Source organism: Budorcas taxicolor, chromosome X, assembly GCF_023091745.1.
Source record: "Budorcas taxicolor isolate Tak-1 chromosome X, Takin1.1, whole genome shotgun sequence".
In the NCBI taxonomy this organism is placed as follows: Eukaryota; Metazoa; Chordata; class Mammalia; order Artiodactyla; family Bovidae; genus Budorcas; species Budorcas taxicolor.
Genome location: NC_068935.1, coordinates 4,296,089 through 4,321,387, shown reverse-complemented (window position 1 = coordinate 4,321,387; position 25,299 = coordinate 4,296,089). Strand labels below are relative to the sequence as shown.

Here is a 25,299-nt window from a genome sequence, read left to right as displayed (position 1 = left end):
GTGGAGCAGTGATAAAGAATCCGCCTGCAATGCAGGAGACGCAGGTTAGATCTCTGGGTCAGGAAGATCCCCTGGAAGAGGGCACTCTAGTGCTCTTGCCTGGAGAATTCCATGAACAGAGGAGCCTGGTGGGCTATAGTCCATGGGGTTGCAAAGAGTCAGACACAACTGAGTTCACACACACACACACAAAGGATGTGAACTTATATTTACCTCTAAATGTGTATGCACATTTCAACAGCTTTATATAATCATCAAAAACTGGAAACAACTCAACATCCTTGTCCTTCAACTGGTCACTGGATAAACTGGAATATTACTCAGCTAAAGTAAAGGAAAATTACTAATATAGCAAACAACACACACACATTATGTATGTGTTTCATTATGCAAAATGAAAGCAGCCAGACTGAGAAGATTTTATATTATATGATGACATGTGTGTTATTTTGGAAAAGGCAATGTTATAGAAATAGCATACAGATCAGTGGTTGGAGGGAGAAACTGACTTCAAAGATCATCGTAATGTAATTTTGGAGAGTGCTGGAACGGTTCTGTATCTTGATTATGGTGATGGTTACATATCTGCATGCATTTTCAAAACTCATAGCAGTATACTCCAAATCATACTCTATGTTTAATTATACTATATGTATATTTTAAGTGTGAATTAAAATGTAATTAAAATATATTTAGGTAAGATTACTGGGATACATTTGTATAGCACAGGGAACTCAATTTGGTGCTCTGTGACAGCCTAGAGGGGTGGTACAGGGAGGTGGAAGGGAGGCTTAAGAGGGAGAGAATGCGTGCGTGTGTGCACACTAAATTGCTTCAGTTGTGTCAGACCGTTTGCAACCCTATAGACTATAGCCTGTCAGACTCCTCTGTCCATGGAATTCTCCAGGCAAGAGCACTAGAGTGCCCTCCTCCATGGGATCTTCCTGACCCAGAGATCAAACCCAAGCCTCCTGAGGCTTCTGCATTGCAGGTGGATTCTTTACCGCTGAGTCACCAGGGAAGCCCTGAGGGAGAGGATATAGATACATGTTATTGTACAGCAGAAACCAATACAACATTGTAAAGCAATTATCTTCCAATTTAAAACAAATACATAAAATACATATATTTAGCTAGGAATATTGTGTGGTCTTGTCAGACAATTGACCTAATGTATCATATGAAAAAGTAATTAAATCACATTTACAGACATATGCTATCAAAGGGAAAGTTGATTAGATCACAGTATCTAATGTGTACAATCATCTTCTAGTAGCTATGAACAAAATATAATCGAATGAAATAGAAATGAAGCAGCAATACAGGCTAAGATACAATTGTAGCAAGCAGATATGAAATATTAAAAGCCTAAATATGATCAACATTTTTTTGATAGAAAGATACAGGAAAAAAGCAATAGCTTTTTTGCCTTTTCATACTGTTCATGGGGTTCTCATACTGCTAATGCCATGAGATGGTTGAATGGCACCACTGAATCAATGGACATGAGTTTGAGCAAACTCCAGGAGAGAGTGAAGCCTGGCATACTGCAGTTCATAGGGTCACAAAGATTGGGACATGACTTAGCGACTGAACAACAACAGCAGCTTAAAAAAAATACTATATATAGTAGGGAATAAAATAATGAGTATAACTGATAAACTATTTTACTGAGTTCAAAGTTTGCACCATCACTCACACACTAAATATAGAAGAAAGACATACGTGAAATCTGGGTTTGATCCTTGAGTTGGAAAGCTCCCCTGGAGGAGGGCATGGCAACTCATTCCAATATTATTGCCTGGAGAATCCCCATGGACAGAGGAGCCTGGCGGGCTATAGTGCATGGGGTTGCAGAGTTGGACACAACTGAGCAACTAAGCACAGCACACAGGTAAAAATTGATGAGTTTTTCTAAACTCTAATTAATGAGTCTGAGATATAATAACATACTGTTCTTGTATGCAATATACATTGCAGAAATGTGATAGAATTTTCTCCCATGTACCTACAAGCCATCCCATATTTTCTTTCTTTACATTACAATTCTGAAGATTATTGTGGATAACTTACATATAGGTAGGATCAGTGGGACAATGGTGATTCAGAAACATTGGCAGCTGCACTCTGTGCATGTATAGGACTTTCACACAAAATGGAAAAAAATTCCTGCCCCTACAAGACCTTTCATCTTGCCAATCAGCCATGCAAGATTGGGCGTGTTTTGTTGTACTTTTGTTTGGGAACACATGTAAGAATTAAAGATTTTAAAATTAAAAAAAAAATAAAAAAATAAAAAAATAAAAAAAAAAAAAAAAGGAAAAAAAAAAAAAAAAGTTACAGTTTAATAGGACTCTGGTTTGAGCAACATATAGTTTGTAAATCTTAAGGCAACAATGTTAAATAAGAAGGCACGTTATGAGAATTGTTAGGAACATGCATGTTTCTTACAACAACCATTGGATAGTTCTGTTGTGTAAATCTAAGCCAGACACTTATGAGAAATAAAACTGAGGAGTTAAAGTTGTTAATAACTCATGCATTATACCTGTAGTTTGGACATCTATATTGTTTATACTCATTTCCTTACAGTTGGGGTGAGCTGTACAGATAGACAGATATACGCATCCCCAGGAGTAGCATAAATCCATGAAGGTAACATCAGTTCTAACTGACTGGAGTGAAATGTACCTGACTGCCTGTCAGTTCTCTTTGTAAGTTAGGGTTCAGTGAACTCCCAGTTTGGAATCTTCTAGGATGAACCGAATTCAAATAAAAACTGCCCTGTAGGCAGTAAAGCTGAACTATAAGTCAGTCTTTCAGTGATTTTTGTTCTGATATTTTTCTTCATATTTGAAGCTACTGCCTCTGTGAATATTTTAACTTTGCAGACATTTTGCCCAATAAACTGTTCAAGTTTGTGTCTTGATTCCATGCCATTAGTTTGTATCAAAGCTTGCATGTATTCCTATGGCTTTTATTTTCTTTTCATTGTATGAATTGGACTAAAGCAATGCCATTCTTCAAAGTGAGAAGGCTTTATTTGGAAAAGTCCTTTGAAATTACTTTATTATAGATTCTAGAATTGCCTGACTAGTCATTTCTAGAATATAATTCCCAAGAAATTTCTTCCAATAAAGTGAATTATAGATTGCTAGCACATATTTTTTTCCTTGAATGGCAAACAGAGGAAAAAATAAAGAGGATTTTAACTTCAATTTTGAAGAAAAATTGTTTGGTTTGGTGGTCTGAAATTCAATCTATGATCATGGGTGCTTTGAGTAAAAAAATTCAGGACTGCTGTTTCTCCCCACCTCATTTTTCAGGCCCTGACAATGTTTTTTTTTTTTAATATTATGAGAATATACAGTCTGAGTAATGCTTACCATGAACATTTAAAACACAAATGGCACATCCAAGGTAAAAATAAAGGAAAGCAACTCAATAGCATTCTGTCAGAGAGTTGGATTTTATGGTCTCATGAGAGTAATTAGAAAGGTCAACCATGAAACTATCAAAGCTATGCACAAGACAGGGCTGAGAAAATGTTTTCCAGTAGATCTTTTATTTATTTTTTAATTTATTTTTATTTTTATTTATTTATTTTTCAATTTTTATTTTTACTTTATTTTACTTTACAATACTGTATTGGTTTTGCCATACATTGACATGAATGCACCACGGGTGTACATGCGTTCCCAAACATGAACCCCCCTCCCACCTCCCTCCACATAACATCTCTCTCCAGTAGATCTTTTAATCTACAAACTCTAGGTCACATTTCTTATGTGCTTATAGATGTTAGGTATATTTGACAGATAGGCTAGAAATGGAGTGTCATTATTAATATGGAAAGCCAAGGCCATGATAGGCAGTCGGCTTATCCTGTGACTAGGTCTACAACCTATGGTTTGGTTTGGTTGCTAAGTCATGTCTGACTCTTGTGACCCCATATACTGTATCCTGCCAGGATCCTCTGTCCATGGGATTCTCCAGGCAAGAATACTGGAATGGGTTGCCATTTCCTTATCCAGGGGATCTTCCCAACCTAGGGATCAAACTTGGGTCTTTTGCTTTACAGGCGTGTATTGCAGGCGAATTCTTTATCAACCCATCCACAAAGTAAGCCCGCTAAAACCTGTAACAGACACTGATTCCATTTAGCCTCCATTTTCTAATCAAGAAAGGGCAACAATATTGATTGTTGTCACAGCAAGATAAATGTAATTGGTGTGCAACTGTCATGAGATAGTCAGCAAAATTCCAGCTACTTTCATTGTTGAGATGAAGAAGAAGAAATGGAATTATGGTACCATGATACCAGAAATTATCATGGAATACCTATCTATTGACTTACATTGTAAAAGAATCATTAAATAAAATAGTTTAGAGAAAGTCTTGAAGATGACCATTCAAAAAGAAATTAGTCGCTTTTGGTCAAAACAGCAACAACAATAACAAAAAAACTAGAGTTCACAAAATTTTGGCTTTGAGGAGATAGTAGCACCAGGTAGGAAGCAATATTATGTAGTAAGAGAAGAAATCATTAATGATTTGAAGTTTAATGAGAAAGGTATATTCCAGCAGAAAGGAGGTAAGATGCTTTGGTTTTCTTTTTTTTTTTTTTTTTAATTTTCTTTTTTTTTTTTGACAGTAGCACTATCCACTACATTCAGTTGGTCTTCACTTGATCAAACCCACTGGTTTGCAACTACATTCCCAGTTTTAGCACAGGGAGTCCTGCATCCTTGGCAATGTACTCTGTCCAGGTCAAAATGGTCTTCATTTTGGTCTTCATGACATTGTCTTGGTCTTCACAACACTGACTATGAGTTGCTCAAGATACGCAGTGGTGAACGGAAGTTCATAAGGCTTTTCATCTTCATAGTTAAGGCTGTAATGTTATTCTGTTGTTGTTGTTGTTCAGTCGTTAAGTTGTGTCTGACTCTTGAAACCTTATGGATTGCAGCACACTAGGCTTCTCTGTCCTCCACTGTCTCCCAGAGTTGGCTCAAATTCATGTCCATTGAGTTGGTGATGCCATCTAACCATTTCATTCCCTGCCACTCCCTTATCCTTTTGGCTACAATCTTTCTCAGCATCAGGGTCTCTTCGCATCAGCTGAACAAAGTATTACAGCTTCAGCATCAGGATCAGTCCTTCCAATGAATATTCAGGGTTGATTTCCTTTAGGATTGACTTGTTTAATCTCCTTGCTGTCCAAGGGACTCTCAAGAGTCTTCTCCAACACCACAATTTGAAAGCCTCAGTTCTTCAGGTCTCAGCTTTCTTTATGGTCCAACTCTCACATCTGTACATGACTACTGGAAAAACTATAGTTTTGACTATATGGACCTTTGACATCAAAGTGACGTCACTGCAATATGCTGTCTTGATTTATCATAGCTTTCCTTCCAAGGAGCAAGCATCTTTTAACTTCATGGCTGCAGTCACTGTCTGCAGTGATTTTGGAGCCCATGAAAATAAAATCTGTCAGTACTTCTATTTTTTCCCCTTCTATTTGCCATGAAATGATGGGACTGGATGCCATGATCTTGGTTTTCTGAATGCTGAGTTTTAAGCCAGCTTTTTCATTCTCCTCTTTCACCCTCATCAAGAAGGATTTTAGTCCCTCTTCACTTTCTGCCATTAGAGTGGAATCTTCGGCATATCTGATGTTGTTGATATTTCTTGCAGCAATCTTGATTCCAGCTTAGGATTCATCCAGCCTGGCATTTTGCATGATGTACTTTGCATAGAAGTTAAATAAGCAGGGTTGTTTACAACATACAGCCTTGTTGTATTCCTTTCCCAATTTTGAACCAGTCTATTGTTCCATGTCCATTTCTAACTGTTGCTTCTTGATCTGCAGACAGGTTTCTCAAGAGACAGTTAAGGGTCTGGTATTTCTGCCTCTTTAAGAATTTTCCAGTTTGTTGTGATCCACATGGTCAAAGGGTTTAGTGTAGTCAATGAAGCAGAAGTGGATGCTTTTCTGGAATTCTCTTGCTTTTTCCAAGATCCAGTGAATGTTTGCAATTTGATCTCTGGTTCTTCTGCCTTTTCTCAATCCAGTTTGTATATCTGGAAGTTCTTGGTTCATGTACTGCTGAAGCCTAGCATGAAGGATCTTGAGCATCACCTTGCTAGTGTGTGAAATGAGCACAATTGTAAAGTAGTTTGATCTTTGGAATTGCCCTTCTTTGGGATTGGAATGTGGAGAAGGCAATTGCACCCCGCTCCAGTATTCTTGCCTGGAAAATCCCATGGATGGAGGAGCCTGGTAGGCTGCAGTCCATGGGGTCGCTAAGAGTCAGACACGACTGAGTGACTTCACTTTCATGCATTGGAGAAGGAAATGGCAACCCACTCCAGTGTTCTTGCCTGGAGAATCCCAGGAATGGTGGAGCCTGATGGGCTGCCATCTATGGGGTCGCACAGAGTCGGACACGACTGAAGCGACTTAGCAGCAGCAGCAGCAGCAGCAGCAGGGATTGGAATGAAAACTGACCTTTTCCAGTCCTATGGCCACTGCTGACATTTCCAAATTTGCTGGCATATTGAGTACAGCACTTTAACACCATCATCTTTTAGGATTTTAAATAGCTCAGCTGGAATTCCATTGCCTCCACTAGCTTTGTTTGCAGTGATGCTTCTTAAGGCCCATTTGACTTCACATTCTAAGATGTGTGGCTCTAGGTGAGTGATCACACCATCATAGTTATCTGGGTCATTAAGATCTTTTTTGTATAGTTCTTCTGTATATTTTTGCCACCTCTTCTTAATATCTTCTGCTTCTGTGGGTCCTTACCATTTCTGTCCTTTATCATGCCCATCTTTGCATGAAATGTTCATTTAATATCTCCAGTTTTCTTGAAGAGATTTCTAGTCTTTCTCATTTTATTGTTTTCCTCTATTTCTTTGCATTGTTCTTTAAAAAAGACCTTCCTGTCTCTCTTTGCTATTCTCTGGAACTTTGCATTCAGTTGGGGGTATCTTTCCCTTTCTCCCTTGCCTTTTGCTTTTTTTTTTTTTAAATTCCTCAGCTATTTGTAAAGCCTCCTCAGACAACCACTTTGCCTTCTTGCATTTCTTTTTCTTTGGGAAGGTTTTGGTCACTGCCTCCTATACAGTGCTATGAAACTCTGTCCATAGTTCCTTGGGCACTTTGTCTACCAGATCTAATACCTTGAATCTATTCATCACTGCAGCTCTATAATCATGAGGATTTGATTTAGATCATACTTGAATGGACTAGTGTTTTCCCCTACCTTCTTCAATTTAAACCTGAACTTTGCAATAAGGAGCTCATGATCTGACCCACAGTCAGCTCCAGGTCTTGCTTTTCTGATTGTATACAGCTTCTCCATCTTTGACTGCAAAGAACATAATCAATCTGATTTCAGTATTAACTGTCTGGTGATGTCCATGTGTACAGCTGTCTCTTGGGTTGTTCAAAAAGGATATTTGCTATGATCAGCCTGTTCTCTTGACAAAATTCCGTTAGCCTTTCCCCTGCTTCATTTTGTACTCCAAGGCCAAACTTGCCTGTTATTCCGCGTATCTCTTAACTTTCTATTTCTGCCTTTCAATCCCCTATAATGAAAAGGACATCTTTTTTTTTTTTTTTTTTTGGTGTTAGTTCTAGAAGACACTGTGGGCTTCCCAGGTGGTTCAGTGGTTCAGATGGAAGAGATACTCATTCAATCCCTGAATCGGGAAGATCATCTGGAGGGGGAAATGGCAACCACTCAAGTATTCTTGCCTGGAGAATCAGGGACCCAGGAGCCTGGCAGGCTACAGTCCATGGGGTCACACAGAGTTGGATACAACTGAGTGACTAAGCATGCACACCAGAAGGTATAGTAAGTCTTCATAAAACCAGTCAATTTCAGCTTCCTCAGTTTCAGTAGTTTTGGCATAGACTTGGATTACTGTGATGTTGAATGGCTTGCCTTGGAAAGAACCGAGATCATTCTGTCCTTTTTGAGGCTGAACCCAAGTAATGTATTTTGGTCTCTTTTGTTGACTATGAGGGCTACTGCATTTATTCTAAGGGATTCTTGCCCACGGTAGTAGATACAATGGTCATCTGAATTAAATTTTACCATTCCCATACATTTTAGTTCACTGATTCCTAAAATGTTAATATTCACTCTTGCCCTCTCCTGCTTGACCACGTTAAATTTACATGGCAACCTGGAAAATCCCATGGACAGAGGAGCCTGGTAGGCTGCAGTCCATGGGGTCACTAAGAGTCGGGCATGACTGAGTGACTTCCCTTTCACTTTTCACTTTCATGCATTGGAGAAGGAAATGGCAACCCACTCCAGTGTTCTTGTTTGGAGAATCCCAGGGACAGGGGAGCCTGGTGGGCTGCTGTCTATGGGGTCACACAGAGTTGGACACGACTGAAGTGACTTAGCAGCATGGACATAACATTCCAGGTTCCTACACAGTATTGTTCTTTACAGCATCAGACTTTACTTTCACCACCAGATACATCCACAACTGAGCAACGTGGCCTATCCACTTCATTCTTTCTGGAGCTATTAGTAATTGCCCTCTGCTCTTCCCCAGTAGCATATTGGACACCTTCTGACCTGGTGTGGGAGTGTGGGGGGAGGGGACTCATCTTTAGGTGTCATATTGTTTTCCTTTTCATACTGCTCACCAGATTCTGCAGGCAAGAATACTGGAGTGGGTTGCCATTTCTTCCTCAGGTAGACCATGTTTTGTCAGAACTCTTCAGGACAGGTATATTTTCTGGTAATGAAATACCATTTTCACAATTTTTTATTAAAAGTGTTTGCTGGATAGGTGGACACAGCACCTCTTGCGCTCTCTAGTGGATAGTTCCAGAAGTGTTAGGATGGGATTATGTCATACAGAAGTAAGACAGTGATCTGGAGACGGTGGGGGAGAATGTGAATGATAATAAACGTCTCTGTTCGGTTCAGTTCAGTTGCTCAGTCATGTTCGACTCTGCGACTCCATGGACTGCGGCACACAAGGCTTCCCTGTCCATCACCAACTCCCAGGGCTTGCTCAGACTCATGTCCATCGAGTCGGTGATGGCATCCAACCATCTTATCCTCTGTTGTCCCCCTCTTCTCCTGCCTTCAATCTTTCCCAGCATCAGGGTCTTTCCCAAGGAGTCAGTCCTTCCCATCAGGTGGCCAAAGTATTGGAGTTTCAGCTTCAGCATCAGTCCTTCCAATGAACATTCAGGACTGATTTCCTTTAGGATGGACGTCTAGGCGAAAAAACATCTAGAATAAACATTTAGGAGAAAGAAAAATACCAAACTAGTCTGCAAAGAGATTTTGTATTTCTCCCTTGACCAGCAGTCCTGCTCCATCCCTGGGATGAGGGTGCGGGAGCTGTTAGGATGTGGGCGGTGTTAGGATGCTAGTGCGGAAGGAGCGGAAGGAGCGAGGCGCAGGTGGAGCTGGAATCCTGATATCCCCTTCCCCCACCTCCTCGCCAGCCATAGAGTCCCACCTCCGACTGCCCTGCCGCCCTCCCTGAAGGCTAATTCAGGAGACTTGCAGCCTTTAGCCCAGCCAGGTCCTGTGGCTGCAGGTGGAGCAGCTGCTACATCATCAGCGCTCGTGGTACCAGGAGATCCTTGTGTTCCTCAGTAAGAGCTATGGCGACGTGCTCTGTGATGACGTTGGATGGCGTCATCTGTCATCCAGTACCTGAGAGGAATAAGTTCTCCTACCAGGTGATGAAAGGCAACTTGCCCCTGTGCGGCCATGCCAATCCAGGCGAGGTGCTGATGCTCAGGGGTGAGGATGGGGGCGTCCAGCGGGAAGTGGTGCAGCATTCCTCCGTGGAGTCAGTGGTCCAGTGGGAGAATAGGGTCACGTCATTCAAGTCTCTTATGCAGTTCCTGCCGGGCATGGCCTTTGAATGTGCTGTACTGTGCTTAGACTCAGTCGTGTCTGACTCTTTGTGACCCTATGTTATGTAGCCCGCCAGGCTCCTCTGTCCATGGGATTCTCCCAGCAAGAATACTGGAGTGGGTAGCCTGTCCCTTCTCCAGGCGATCTTCCCAACCTAGGGATCAAACTGGGGTCTCCTGCATTGCAGATGGATTCTTTACCTGCGGAGCTACCAGGGAAGCCCATGACCCTTCGCTACTCCAGTTCAAAGCTCACCCTATCCATGGGTGATGGTTTTGAGCTCCATGAAGCATAGCCAGGATGCTTTTGATATCATTAGCGCTGACTCCTCAGACCCTCTGGGCCCTGCTGAGAACCTCTTCAAGAAGTCCTGTTACCAGCACATGAAGAAGTCCTATTACTGGCTCATCCCTGAAAGAGGATGGCGTCCTTTGCTGCCAGGGTGAGTGTTAGTGGCTGAACCTGGACCTCATCAAGGAGATGCTGGGAGTTCTGCAAATCACTCTTTCTGGGCATGGGCTATGCTTCGTGCCCCATCCCCACCTACCCCAGCAGCCAAATCGGCTTCATGTGCATTCCTCCGTGCGAGCTGATTAGTTTCAGTCATGTCCGACTCTTTGCGACCCCATGAAATGTACCCTGCCAGGTTCCTCTGTCCATGGAATTCTCCAGGCAAGAATACTGGGTTGCTATGCACTTCTTTAGAGGATCCTAAATTGGCTTCATGCTGTGCAGCAAATATCCAAGCACAAACTTCTTGGAGCCCCCGAGGCAGCTGACACAGAAGCAGGTGGAACAGATGCAACTGAAATACTACAATTCTGATGTGCACCGGGCAGCCTTCATCCTGCCTGAGTTTGCCCGCAAGGCTCTGAATGTTGTGTGCTGAGCCCAGGGGCCACTGCTGCCGCAGCTGCCCATGACCTCCGTGAACAGTGAGCCTCCAGGATACCTGGACCCCGCCAGCCCTAGAGAAGACTCCTGCTGCCTCGCTCCCCAACCCAGTGTTACAGGCTGCAGAATGATGCCTGGTTTGCCCTCTTAGATGGAGTGTCTTTCTCTCTGTGTGGCGTTCAGCTTCCAAGCTTATACCAGATGCCTGCAGCACCACCTCCGCCTTCTGTCACCCCTCACTGATCAAACATGTGTATCTAGAACAGCAATGAGAACAAAGTACTCTGCAAATATTAGGAACTCAACACAAGATATTTGTATACTGGCTATTTTTGAGTATGCAAAAGCCTATTTTGGAGGGGGGATGCTTTGGGCTTCCTGATGTCTCAGAAGGTAAAGAATTTGCCTGCAGTGGAGGAGATCTGGGTTCGATCCCTGAGTTGGGAAGATCCCCTGGAGAAAGAAATGGCTACCCACTCCAATATTCTTGCCTGGAGAATTCCATGGTCAGAGGAGCCTGGCCACAAAGAGTCGGACACAGCTTAATGACTCTCTCTGTCTCTGTCTCTCTGTCTCTGTCTCTCTCTCTCTCTCTCACACACACACACCCTTCCCTTCTAAGCCACTAGTAGCTGAGAACTTCACAGTACAGTTTATGTCTTGGAAGAGGAGAGAGTAATTTGATGAGCTACAAATTAGCTATTCATTAAGAAGCTAAAGCATAAATTAAAGGAAAAGTAGTGGGTCATAGCATAGTATATTTGAACCCAGAAGTTGAAATTGTGGCAGAAATGGTCTTCCTCACACTATTCCCTTCCTTCACTTAAAGTGAATCTCTTGCCTGTTATCAAAAGAAAGAGCTCAAGAAAGGGAAAGGAGAAACAGAAGAAAACCACAAAAATGAAACAGGCAAGAGTTGTTCTAAATTCTCTGCATTCACTCAAAATTAGTACAGTGAAATTCAAACCCACTGAATAATAATTATGGCCCCATTTGCCTAATTTTCAAGTATCTTAAGCCGGAGTAGGCATGTGTTATCTAGTACTCATGAGCCATGTGATGGAGGTGGAAATAATCCTGTTTGATAAAGATAAAAGATCTTGAAAAGGATTTTCTAGAGAACAGGCCCATTCTAGACTTTAAGCCTGCCTGAGGCTCCAGAAAACTAAATGTAAAATGTTGTGGTAACATATTTGGTCATGTACAGTTATATAAACACCCTCAATTAATTTTTGACTCACTTTTTATTTTCTCCCAAATTTGTGTAATAGTGCCAAATGCATTAACATTGTAACATTTATGCCTCGATTCTGTCTGCTTTTCTGATGGCTCAGATGGTAAAGCGTCTGCCCACAATGCAGGAGACCCATGTTCGATTCCTGGGTCGGGAAGATCCTCTGGAGAAGGAAGTGGCAATCCACTCCAGCACTCTTGCCTGGAAAATCCCATGGATGGAGGAGCCTGATAGGCTACAGTCCATGGGGTCGCAAAGAGTCGGACACGACTCAGCGACTTCACTTTCTGTCTTCTTGGCGTTTTTTTTTTTTTTTGGAAGGGAAGCAGAAGGTAACAGTGGTGGGACTTGGAAATATTTGCTACCTAGGAAGAGTCTCTCTGACCCTAGCTAGTTTTGAAAGCTCATATGCCTCCCACCTGGCTTCCCAGGTGGTGCTAGTGATAAAGAACCTGCCTGCCAGTGCAGGAGACATAAGAGATGCAGGTTCAATCCCTGGGTCAGGAAGATCCCCTCGAGAAGGGCATGGCATCCCACTCCAGTATTCTTGCCTGGAGAATCCCATGGACAGAGGAGCCTGGCAGGCTATGGTCTATAGGGTTGCAAAGAGTTGGACACGACTGAAGTGATTTAGCATGCACACATGCACATGTCTCCCAACACCTACTAGGTGATCTGCCAAATCTGACATTTTTTCACTATTCAACTATATGTTTTATGATGTACAGTTTGCCTGCTACCTCATTGGATCTTGCCTTTCTTTATGGAAACTATGAGAAGATCTAAATTCTTGCCTTAGATGTAGGTATATATAACTTTATATTGGCTTAGAAGTTGATATAACAGTAGAGATTATGAGCTATAACCATTTCCCCCACTAAGTACTGGTAATCTTTCTTGGAATGTGGAAAACTCCTTGATTCATTCATCAAATAGGTATTCAAAGCATGACCACTACATGCTACAGGGTTTACAATTCTAGAGTGCATCTTATAGTTTTTTGGTATTTAGAGATATTAAAAAAAAAAAAAAACTTTTTAAAAGTTTATAATGTTAAAACTACAATAAAGCCAGAAATCAACACCTACTCAAATTGCTAGTCAAACTTTGTCAATAAAGGCAATTATATTTTATAGTATAGTATTTAAAGGAATTTAGATAGAAATTATATATAAATGACATGGATGTTTGTGGGGATGTGTTTCAGTTCAGTTCAGTTCAGTCACTCAGTCGTGTCCGACTCTTTGTGACCCCATGAATTGCAGCATGCCAGGCTTCCCTGTCCATCACCATCTCCCGGAGTTCACTCAGACTCACGTCCATCAAGTCGGTGATGCCATCCAGCCATCTCATCCTGTGTTGTCCCCTTCTCCTCCTGCCCCCAATCCCTCCCAGCATCAGAGTCTTTTCCAATGAGTCAACTTTTCGCATGAGGTGGCCAAAGTACTGGAGTTTCAGCTTTAGCATCATTCCTTCCAAAGAACACCCAGGACTGATCTCCTTTAGAATGGACTGGTTGTGTTTAGGTTTTCTTATGTTTTGGGGACAGATAAACAGTTTGATAGGATTCTATGTTGTAAAAATAGCTGAAACTAAATTGCAAGCTTCAAAACTGTCCCAGTTTTGCTTGACTGAAAGGACATGTAATAAGGGTTTGTATGTAGAAGCCATAAACCAAGTTATTAAACATACGACTAGCAAGACCAAGTCATCTAGCTCATGTTCCTATTGATTGATGATGTTTATTAATTCTCCACTGTATGCTAAACTTTAGGGCTTCCCTGGTGGCTCAGAGGTAAAGAACTCGCCTGCTAGGGCAGGAGACACAGTTTAGATTCCTGGGTTGGGAAGATCCCCTAGAGAAGGAAATAGCAACCCACTCCAGTATTCTTGCCTGAGAAATCCCATGTAACAGCAGACCCTGGCAGAGTACAGTCCATGGGGGTCACAAAAGAGTTGAGCATGACTTAGCAACTAAAGCAAAAACAACAATGCTAAACTTTAGGGAACATTCTGTTTGAAAAAACCTTCAGTCAGAAAATGGACAAAAATATTTAGATTCAGTTATGAATGCTAGATCACTGTGGGTTTGAAAAAAACCACTATACTATCTATAAATTCACTAAATAAAATTTGTGCTACCTTTGGTTAGACAATCAGTGGAGAAGAAAATAAGTGAGAACTTGGATTTGGGACACTCTAGTAATTCATGTGACCTGATTAATCTCTTACACAATACTCATTTAAATAATTTGCTCACCCTAATTTTAGATCTCTAAATTGCTCATACTTTGTGTGTAGAAACTGATTATGATTGTCATATCCATTAAGTGATACAGAACTAAGAAATTTCAACTCAGATCTCAAAATTAGTAGGCATGTATTAATTTGGAATCTGCTTATCTTAAAGTAGCTCCAGTGGTTTGAATGTATGTGAATTTTTAATATTGTATGATTAATGAAAGGAGCTACTGGTGACCACTTCAGGGATTGAAATAGCTGAAAAGGGCAAAAATAAATCCATTCTGTTTTATTATAGTAGTTTTGGGGTACCATTGGAGGCAGAGAATATTGAACTGACCATTCTAGAATATAAAGAATATTTTTGTGCCAAGACCATTGAGCCAGCAGTGTTTCAGTGGCTTCTTAAACACACAAACAAAACATCAAGCAAGAAACACATATTTAGATGCGTGTGTGCCTGCTCAGTTGTACCTGACTCTTTGAGACCCTGTGGACTGTAGCCCGCCATGGTCCTCTATCCATGGGATTATCCCAGCAAGAATGCTGAGGTGGGTTGCTGTGCCCTCCTCCAGAAGAACTTCCTGACCCAGGGACTGAACTTTCGTCTCTGCCACTGCAGATGAAGCCCTATGTTTAGGTGACCAGAATCCAAATTCATGTATTGAATTAGAACTATAAAGAAAATCTATTTAATTTTCCAGTTATCTTAGTAGAATGTATTGAGTAAGCATTAAGGATTATTATTATTATTATTACCACCACCATCATCATCATCATCATTAATTGTGTTAAAAGGAAACTTTGGGAGGCATAAGTGACCTGCTGGCAAGGATTATCCACTCTGGAGCATGCAGTGGATAGGTTTTGCTCTCAGCAGTAGGCAGCATTATAATCAATAGAAATTGCCCATATGGGGTTTAAAAGACACTGTGATAATTAAGTTCACCAGAAAGACACAGAAAGTTTTTGAGCTTATTGTAAACCACGACTCTCTGAACCTTCCATAGATTTCACTGACTGCAATGTCTAAATCAGAAGATATAGAAGGTTTTTTTTTTTTTTTTTTTTTTCCCTATGCTCAGCAAAAACTGTTAACTGGCTTTTGTCTGGGGGGTATAAATGAACATTCACTTAGTGTTTCTCATATTCTACTGAGTCAATATTAAACTGCACTTTTCTATTTTTGATAAGAGTCATCATCAAAAAGTTTGTTTGTCTTTGTAAAGATTTTCCCATATGTCCATGGTTCAGTTAAACATTCTCTGCCGTCTAGGAAATTAGAGCTTAAAATAGTATCAATACTTCACCAATTTATGTCTCAACAAACCTTTTTTTTATCAAAGTTCCCTGAAGACCTTGACCTTTACATAAATAAGAGTAGAAAATGGATATTGGGGTTTGCAAAATACAAAAATGTACTATTTTTAAAAATCCCACGAAGTACCTTATTTGTTGCTGTCATTTGAGAACGGGACAACACATAAATTTAGCATATTTAGTAACTTTTCACACAGAGAGGTTACAAAGACTTGTTTGAGCATCAAGGGAATAACCCGGAATAAATACCTAAATCAGTGTTTCTCAAGTGTCATTGATGATATCAGTCTTCCTACTAAATACTCCAGGTGATTTTGATACTTACAGTTCACTTACTATTTACTGTGCTTTGAATTATACCGCTGTAACCTCCATATTCTTGGTCTAACAGCAAATGCCTTTCTGTATTAGAATTCAGAAACTTTGAGAACCAAATGGATTAGATATCCAACTTTCAGATCTTTAAATACATTATTTCACTCAGTTCTAAGGAAACTTTAGTTTGATGGATTTCAATCTTAATAATATCACCTACTCTGTAAAATACAAGTGTAGTCCATTTTTTCCGAAGAATCTGTCTGAGGAAGTGTTTGTATGTGTCTCTTCTCTCTGGCTCAGTGCTAAAGAATCCGCCTGCAGTTTAGGAGGCATGGGTTTGATCCCTGGGTTGGGAAGATCCCCTGCAGAAGGGAATGGCTACCCACTCCAGTATCCTTGCCTGGAGAATCCCATGGACAGAGGACCCTGGTGGAAGGGGACTTAAGTGGCTAAACCACCTTCTCTCTCCAAATGACCTTGACATCAGTATGTTCAAGTGGCTTATACCATTTCTGAGTTATTAAGGTTTGGCTTAATATTTTCTGATTAGCCACAATTTCAATGTATTTGCTTTAAAGAGGCTTTTGTAAGTTATATACAAAAGAACATTTCTACCATGCAAAGAAAGATATATGTAAATGAGGCAATATTTGTAGCATGACAATCAAAGATACCTCAAGGAGTGGGGCATTGGATTATGTATTTAGTTGCCAGTAATAGATTATAGTTATAGATTATAGGAGGCTATTATATAAAAATATTATTTACCTAGAGTTGACATAAAATATGTCAGAAAAATTTTTAAAAGAAATTTCAATTTGCTCACTGTATGAAAAAAAGAATAGACCACAGCCCACTTCCATAAAACAATTGCATTAGTAAGGGGAATTTTATTTTTAAAACCAAAAAGACAGACTTTTTAAAAAACTATTGCTATTTACTGTACTTTAAACAGTTCTTCTATGAAGGTGTTTCTGGTATATTAAAGACCTGTTCCAGTCAAAAGTATTCTCTACTGGCTGATGAAATAATTATACTAAGTTATCAAGAGACTGTTCCTGACTTCCAGGGTAAAATTTCTTTCTTTAGCAATCACAGATTGACATGCTTCACTGTTCATTATTCATTATTCTTTTGCTTCCTCTGCTTTACAGTCTGGATCCAGAAAAGTCTCCTTGGAGACTTTATTGCACATGCTTGGACATCTTGATGATGGCTATGTTTTTTTGTTTTTTTTTTTTGTATTGCTTTTGTTGTTGTCGTTTGGTTTTTCTTACTTGTCAGAGGGTCATTTGACTAGAACTTAATCAGTTTATGGTTGTTCTAGATAGTCTTCAGAGGCTGAGTCACTTCTCCAATTTCTGTTGTTTTTAGTTTTGTTTGTGTGTTTGTTGCTTTTGTCTGTGGCTGGAGAGGTCTTTCTGAAATAAACAACTCACTGAACACAGAAACAATCAATCAAACCTGCTAGTTTTCCTCAAGAGGCTCAATGTTTAGTTTATTCATTAAGAAACTTTTGCCTTGTGTTTTTCCCTCTCCTCTTCCATCTCTTCTTCCTTATGTTTATAAGAAAAACTCAAGCAGCTTTGTGTTTTAATAGGCAGGGCTGAAGGCAGAGTTCTGCCTCTGGGAAATGTTTATTCTGGAAAAACACAGGAGACTTCTGTTTGGTCTGACTTATCTAGACTAAGTCATAAGCCATCTTGGGCTAAAGAAGAGAAGATGCCTTAAATATTGATGCCTGTCCAGACTCAATTTTATGTTGAAAAGCCAAAGAATTGTGGCCACTGCAACCTCTTAATTCATCAATAAATAGTCATCAGTGCGTTAATATTTTGTTAGTCATCTTTCCTTCTGGGGATATGAATAAAGTTCATAAACACAATAGTTTTTTTTTTGTTATTTATCAAACAAATGGTTATTCTTGACAAGTAGCCATTTTTAAGCTTTCTGTAGTTACTTGAAAGAACAATGTTAAGGAAAAATCAAATTGTGTATTTATTTATACCAGAGCTGTGCATGTCTCTGGGCTGGGAGACGTGGGGAGTATGGAGGGAAGAGAATGTGAGCAGTATCCTGATTCTGCTTTGTCCTTTCTTTGCTCTTAAACCTCTGTGCAGATCTGCCAGAAATTATCACCCAAGGGATTCTAGTTCTCTGTTCCTGCTTCCAGCTAGCAGCCCAGGGCAGGGCTACCCCACTCCCTCCTCCTGAGTTGGCTACTATTCCATTTGAAATAGAGAAAGGGAAAAACTAGTTGAGGGCTTTCATGCTATTTTTTTTTAACTTCTCAGACTAAACCTAGTGGAAGCCTTTTTATTCACTTATTTGCCTAGTCTTCACTCACTGTATAAACAGAGTATACTTGCAAGTGTAAAGAGTCAATAATGGTGGGGAGGGAGGCAGTGTCGATAAGAGAAAGGGCAAGGAAAAAAAATCTTAAAGAAAGAAATAGAAGCCTTCCTTACCTTGAAGTCTAAAGGAAATCAATCCTGAATATTCATTGGAAGGACTGATGCTGAAGCTGAAGCTCCAATACTTTGCCCACCTGATGCAAAGAGCCGACTCATCAGAAAAGGCCCTGATGCTGGGAAAGACTGAAGGCAGGAGGAGAAGGGGATGACAGAGGATGAGATGGTTGGATGGCATCACCAACTAAATGGAAATAAGTTTGAACAAGCTCCAGGAGATGGTGAAGGACAAGAAAGCTTGGTGTGCTGCAGTCCATGGGGTCACAAAGAGCAGGGTACAATTGAGCGACTGAACAACAACCTTGAAGTCTAGCTGGGGGAAAATTCCATACCCTAGTTGAATAAATGAAAGCAATTAAAAAGCAAGAGGCAAAAAAAATAATGTAAATACCATCTGAGCCACTAGGGAAGTCCATATGTAAGTGCTGATAGGGATGGGAGAACTGCAAATATTTAGTTCAGTTCACCATTTGAGTAGACATTATGTGCTAGAACCTGTATCAGAAATGTGATGGAAAATAAGAGGTAAGCATCTGGAGGCAGATATAGCTATAGATAACTTTATTATGAGGTACACTGGGTTTCCCTGGTAGCTCAGTCAGTAAAGAATCCACCTGTAATGCAGGAGACCCAGCTTTGATCCCTAGGTCGGGAAGATCTCCTGGAGGAGGAATTGGCCACCCACTCCACTATTCTTGCCTGGGAAATCCCATGGACAGAGGAGTCTGGCAGGGTACAGCCTACGGGGTCACAGGAGTTGGACACGACTTACTGACTAAATCACCACACTGTGCTGAGTGTTTTAAGATCAACAAAATACCATGGGGGAAATTGTGAAGGGAAACATTTTGAGTTGAGAAGGTAAGGGTTCTGCACTAAATTCCAGTGTGTGTGTGTGTGGTGGGGAGGTTCCCCACACCGAAAAGCAGCTCTCTGACGTGAAGCAGGTACCCTGCATTCAGCGCAGTTCTACCACTATCTGCCCCGTGGTGGTGGTGGCTTAGTCACTAAGCCGTGCCCGACTCTTGCAACCCCATGGACTATAGTCCTCCAGATTCCTCTGTCCATGCGGTTCTCCAGGCAAGAATACTGGAATGCATTGCCATTTCCTTCTCCACTATCTACCCAGAGGTAGTACCAGGTTCCACAGGTTAAGGATTTAGTCCTACAAGACAGTACCCCCCTCAACCAGACCCCAATCACAAGTTCAGGTAATTGCCTGTGCTTCGGACGGTTGAGGATAGATTGCCAACAACTTCCTCTTCAGGTTCAAATATTTACTAGAGCAGCTCACTGAACTCAAATACTTTACCTACTAGATTACCAGTGTATTATATATTTTTCTAATTTTTTTAACAATAAACTTTTTTATAGTGGTCAAATTCACATACTATAAACATACCATTTTAACATGTTTAACTGTGCAGCTCAGGGTCACTAAGTATATTCACATTGTTGTGCACTCTCACAACAGCCTCCTCCTGCACCTTTCACCTTCTTAAACTGAAACTCTGTCCCCATTAAACATTAACTTCCTATCCCCACTCCCCACCACCCCAACCCCCAGCCCCCAGCATCTACCAATGTACTTTCTGACTCTATGAACTTGACTGTTCTAGGTACCTGAAATAAGTTTCCTGGTATATCATAAAAGTGTATGACTTAGGAACAGCCAGATAGAAGACAGGCATAGGGCTAGGTGTGGGGAAAGGGCGAGAGCTTCCACATTCTGCCTCACTCTCCCAGCATCTCTACAGGTTCACCAACCTAGAAGCTCTCTGAACTCCCTTCTTTTGGGTGTTTATGGAGACTCCATTACCTGGTCACACTTGATTAACTTGTAACCATTGGTGGCCACTGACCACTGGTGACTAACACAACCTCCAGCCCCTCTCCCTTCCCAGGAATTCAGAGAGTGGGACTAAAAGTTCCAAACATCTATTCCTGATTGATTCTCCTGGTTAACCAGTCCCCGTCTTCAGGTGCTTTCCAAAAGTCACTTCATTAACATAAATTCAATTGCAGTGGAAAGGGGGCTTCATATTTCACCTTTAAGGCTTTGAAGAATTGCCAGAACTGAGGGCAAGAGACCAAATATTATGAACAGAAGATGTCCCTATTGCTTTTATCACTCAGGAAATTCCATGGGGTTGGGGAGCTCTGAGCCAGAAACCTTAGGCAAAGACCAAATATACATGAGAAATATATTTTGATCATCTGAATGATTATATATATATATTTCTTATAAATCACAATATTGCAGGGGGTTAGGAAAGTTTTGTGTAAGAGGTGTGATTTGAGCTTGGCTGTGAAGGATGTAGCTAATATCTTAAAGGTAGAAACGGTAGGAGTGTGGGGGAGTGTAGGGTGTGGGGGAAGTGTAGGGTGTATTCAGATTCCCCTGTTGTATTTCAAACATATTGCATAAAGTAGGCTGCAGGAGGAAGTCAGACAGAAAGACATGCTAGAGGTCAAAGTCCTTGAAAGCAAAACTGAGCAGCTGGAACTTAATTTTGTAGACAACGGCAATACTGATGATTTTTGAAGAAAGAAGTAAAGTGAAGAAACCTATCCTTTAGGAAGCAGTTTAGCATATGGTTAAGAGCTGGTGCTCTAAAGTCAGGCAAAACTGGGTGCAATCAATGAATATTTATTGAGCTCCTATGTTCCAGGGACTATTCTAGTAACTGGGGCCAAAGTAGTGATGTATATTGGCAAGACCTCTGCTCTCATGGTGCTGACTTTTCAGCTATGGACAGGAGAGATGAATGATAACACACACAAAGGCATTTTCTAGATAATTTAGGTAAGAGTGATGAACAAAATAAAACAGGGCAATATGCTGATGACTGGCAGACACAGGTAAACTGCTTTAAATTTGATGGTTAAAGAAGGCCTCACTAATGACATGAAGTTTGAGTTAAGACATGAATTACATGATGGGATGATCTATGTGAATATCTGAGGCAAGGTCTTCCAATCAAAGCAAAGAGCAGATTGAAAGGCCCTTGTGGGAATGAGCATGATGTGTTCCACAAACAGACAGAAGGCCTGCTTGGCTGGACTGAAATAAATAAAGGGGACACCTGCATGAAAGTAAATTCTAGAAGGAGGCAAGGGTCCGATTACATTTGTCTTTGTAGACCACGGTGAGGATTTTGTTTTTATTCTACTTGTAATGGGAAGCCATCAGAAGAGATTTCATGATATCATATGGTTCATATTTTTAAAAAGGTGGCTCTGGCCAATGTTGAGAATATGTATGGAGTATACATAGAATTAGAGGACTCAGGACATGTTTTAAAGGTAGTACAGGAAAAATTTGTTCAAAAGCTATTGTTTCTAGTTATTTGACTTTGAACAAATTGCTTAACCTCACCTCAGTGTTCACATCTGTAAAAAAAATGATATAATGGTAATGACCTTAGAGAGCTGTTGTGAAGATTAAATTAAAACTCCACATAATAATACAGCTAACACTACATCACACGTACTCTTTCAAGGAGAGCAGCTGTTATTATTACTATTCTGACAGTGATAATAACTTTGGATTGGACTTGTGAGTAACTGCAGGCATGATGATCTGTTAGGAGGCTATTGTGATTATCCAGGTGAGTCAAAGTGAGAGGCTGGAATAGGGCAATGGAAAGGAAAAGTGGGAAAGTTCATGTTAATAAATTTAATTAATGCATACCAAACATTTAATTTAAGTAGGAATACTTAATGACATATTCAAATGACTAATAAAGTTTAACACTAGTATGTGCAGAGTCAAAACTCACCTCTGTGATGAGACTGGAAATAAAATTGCTAATGCTGTATTTTCTCTCCCTTAATTCCTGGTTAACTAATGACTTTTCTATATATCATTTCCTATCACATAAAACCATCATTCATTTAAAGTATGCTGTTGAGACGTGGTCAAAATACATCAACAGAGACTTCAGATGAAATGGTGGTGGATGCATTGCACTCTCCTTCAACTCTGTACTATAACTAAAATCTTCTCAGGCTATGTCTGAACTTGAGGTGATTCTCTTGTATTCATAAATAAAAATAAAAGTTGACCTTCTGTTTGTTGTTTTATGTTTGGGGTGAATCTGGTTACCTTATCAATGGAAATGAATTGTTGATAGTATTGGTAATTTTCTTCTAACATTATATGAGTTACTAGATAAGCCACCATCCTTGGAATATGAAAGGACAGTTTTAGTTTATTCCGTTCTGTTTTCTGATGTTGATCGCTCATGACAGACCTAGAGAGACTGAAGTTCAAAGGACTGGTCTAATATTTATGAAGTTTAATGCACAATTATCTAGGTGACAAAACATTATCCATAAAGGTTAAGGCTTATGAATATTAAAACTTTGAAGAGTTCTTTGGCAGGTGTGAATTTTTATCAATTCTTTCCTTATAGATGAGTGAAAAGAAGCCAAATTTAAAATATATGAATCACCAGGCAAAGGCAGATAGGACTCAGAAAAATTCTGGCTAACTCACCACTGCAATTGTTATTTAATTTTATTTTTTAAGATTCAGGTTTTTGGAAAAACAATTAAAAAGTTGAATGAGAGGGAGAAAAGGAGTGGATTTGTTGTCTAGGTATTTTATAGAACATTCAAAAGACATTAATTAGTAAGGTAATACAATGGACATATGTGTTCTGATTCAAATGCTTTTAGAAAATGAAACGTTTTAATAAAAATCATGTAAGTGCAATCAAAGGAAACCTTGCCTATGAGCAAGGTTTGAAACAAATAGTAACATATGCATTTTAAATGTGCTTTTGTCACCTAAATGTGCATATTCACAATCGTAGGAGTGAGTACTTTTCGTCAAGTACTAATAAGTTAACAGCCTCAGAAGTCATGCTGTTACTTACAAGCCCTCTCTATCACTTGCTTGTGCGCTGCATGCTCAGTCGCTCAGTCCTGTCTGACTGTGACCCTGAGGACCGTGGCCCACCAGGCTGCTCTGTCCATGGGACTTCCTAGGAAAGAGTACTGGAGTGGATTGCCATTTCCTTCTCCAGGGGATCCTCCTGATCCAGGGGTCTAACTGGTGGCTTCTGTGCCTCCTGCATTGGCAGGCGGATTCTTTTACCACTGAGTCCCCTGGGAAGCCATATCAGTCACTACTTCTTGCTTAACTGAACTTGGGTATTGTAACCTTTTAATGTTCCTGCTGTTGGTATTTAGGTTTTATTTCTCTGTGGTTTTGTACTTCTCAGTTTGGGAAGAGACGCTGTGAAGTGCTTTGCCATATCCATGTACACCTTTCAAATGGAAACTTCATAGGAAGCAAATGAATATCTTAATGCTGTAGGCTGAGCCCTTTTTATAAAGAAAGGTAGGGGATTGAATATGAAAGACAATTTGGGGCTCCTTTTGTTCTTCTTTTATGTTTGCTTCTATCCACTCGGTTTTAATCTGTGGAACTCAAGGCTGCCTCAAGGGCATCAAATATGCGGTAAAGATAAACTGCCAATTCTTCACCTTCTGGGAAAGTTGTCAGGTAAGTGAACTGTCAACAGCAATTATTTTTTCTGATCTTAAGTAGATAATTAGCTCTGAACATTCCTTCTTTAACGATTTCCTCTCACAGTCAAGTGTACCCTCAAATCTATCCAATTAAGGTGAATCAAGAAAAGAATTCCCATATCCTATTTCTAGAATCACTTTTAGATAGAATCATATTGTAACATATATGCTGTCTGAGCTATGAAGATTTTGCAAAATATATTTTAATAACATCAATGGTCAGGCATTTATGCTAGAAATTTTATACTTTATTCATTCTTATAAGTACCCTTTTGACAGGAAAATTATTAATCTTATTTTACAGATGAGAAAACAAACTTAGAATGATTAAGTTCGTTGCCTAAATCACAGATCTTGTATGTGGTCAACCCTGGATTTGAATCCAGCTCTGCCTAATTCTAAAGATTTTTCTCACTAATATAATAAATACACTGCAGATCTTCCAGTTGGTTACACTTATATGATAATATTATCTTGTTTATATTTCTCTCTCTCTCCTGATCCCAGTATGAAAGCTTCATAAGAACAGGGACCTGATCTTTCTTGTTTGTTACTGAGACCCCAGGACCCAGAAAAGTTTCTGGTATATTGTGGCCACTCAGTAAATATTATTGCATGAAAATAATCATGAAAGGTTTTTTGGTTAATTTCAAATTAGATAGTTGTACAAGAAGAACTAGAAATGCCAAATGAGTGCTACAGGGGTGATCAGTGGGATATATTACCATAGGTTGGAAGCTATGACAATCGTATAAACTATAGACATCCAAAAAGGAGTGCATACAACTCAGGGATGAGTTCAAAATAATATCCTTGGAGGGATAAAAAACATGTTAGAAATTTTAATAAATTTTTTGTTTTAGCTCATCTTTTTTCAATTTTGGTTTTCACATTTTATAATACATACAATACTGCAGTAATATATGTGGCATAATATACATAATACAGTAATATATAACAACATACAATAATATGGACAGTAATATAATAAACACAGTATTATAATACCATACATACATGTGTATATGTGGAGGTGGGTAGGTGCTTAAACATTTTTACTGCCAGCTGTGCTTGGAGAGCTGTGGTCCAGAAGGAGAAATAAAAATATGGAGATATCTATATAATTCAGTGTTCTACCTGCTAATAGATGTCTAGACAAAGCACTTCAGGAAGAAAGATAAGGGAATGGCAAACACTTACTGATTTTGTCAAGACAGTGGTGGTGGTGACACTGATGCACAGGTATGTTGGGGAAGGAGGTCAGAAAGTTGCACAGAGAAGATGACAATTTCCACATAATCCTGTGGCAAAGGCAGGTGAAATGGGAATTTTCAGGGAGAGAGAACACTTGCAAAGGTCCAGAGGTATA

General features: G+C 40.0%; 1 pseudogene; it reads left to right on the top strand.

The window, feature by feature from the left end:
- Nucleotides 1-766: 766 nt before the first annotated feature.
- Nucleotides 767-10,800, top strand: LOC128070100 (spermidine synthase-like; annotated as a pseudogene).
- The last annotated feature ends 14,499 nt before the right edge of the window (nt 10,801-25,299 follow it).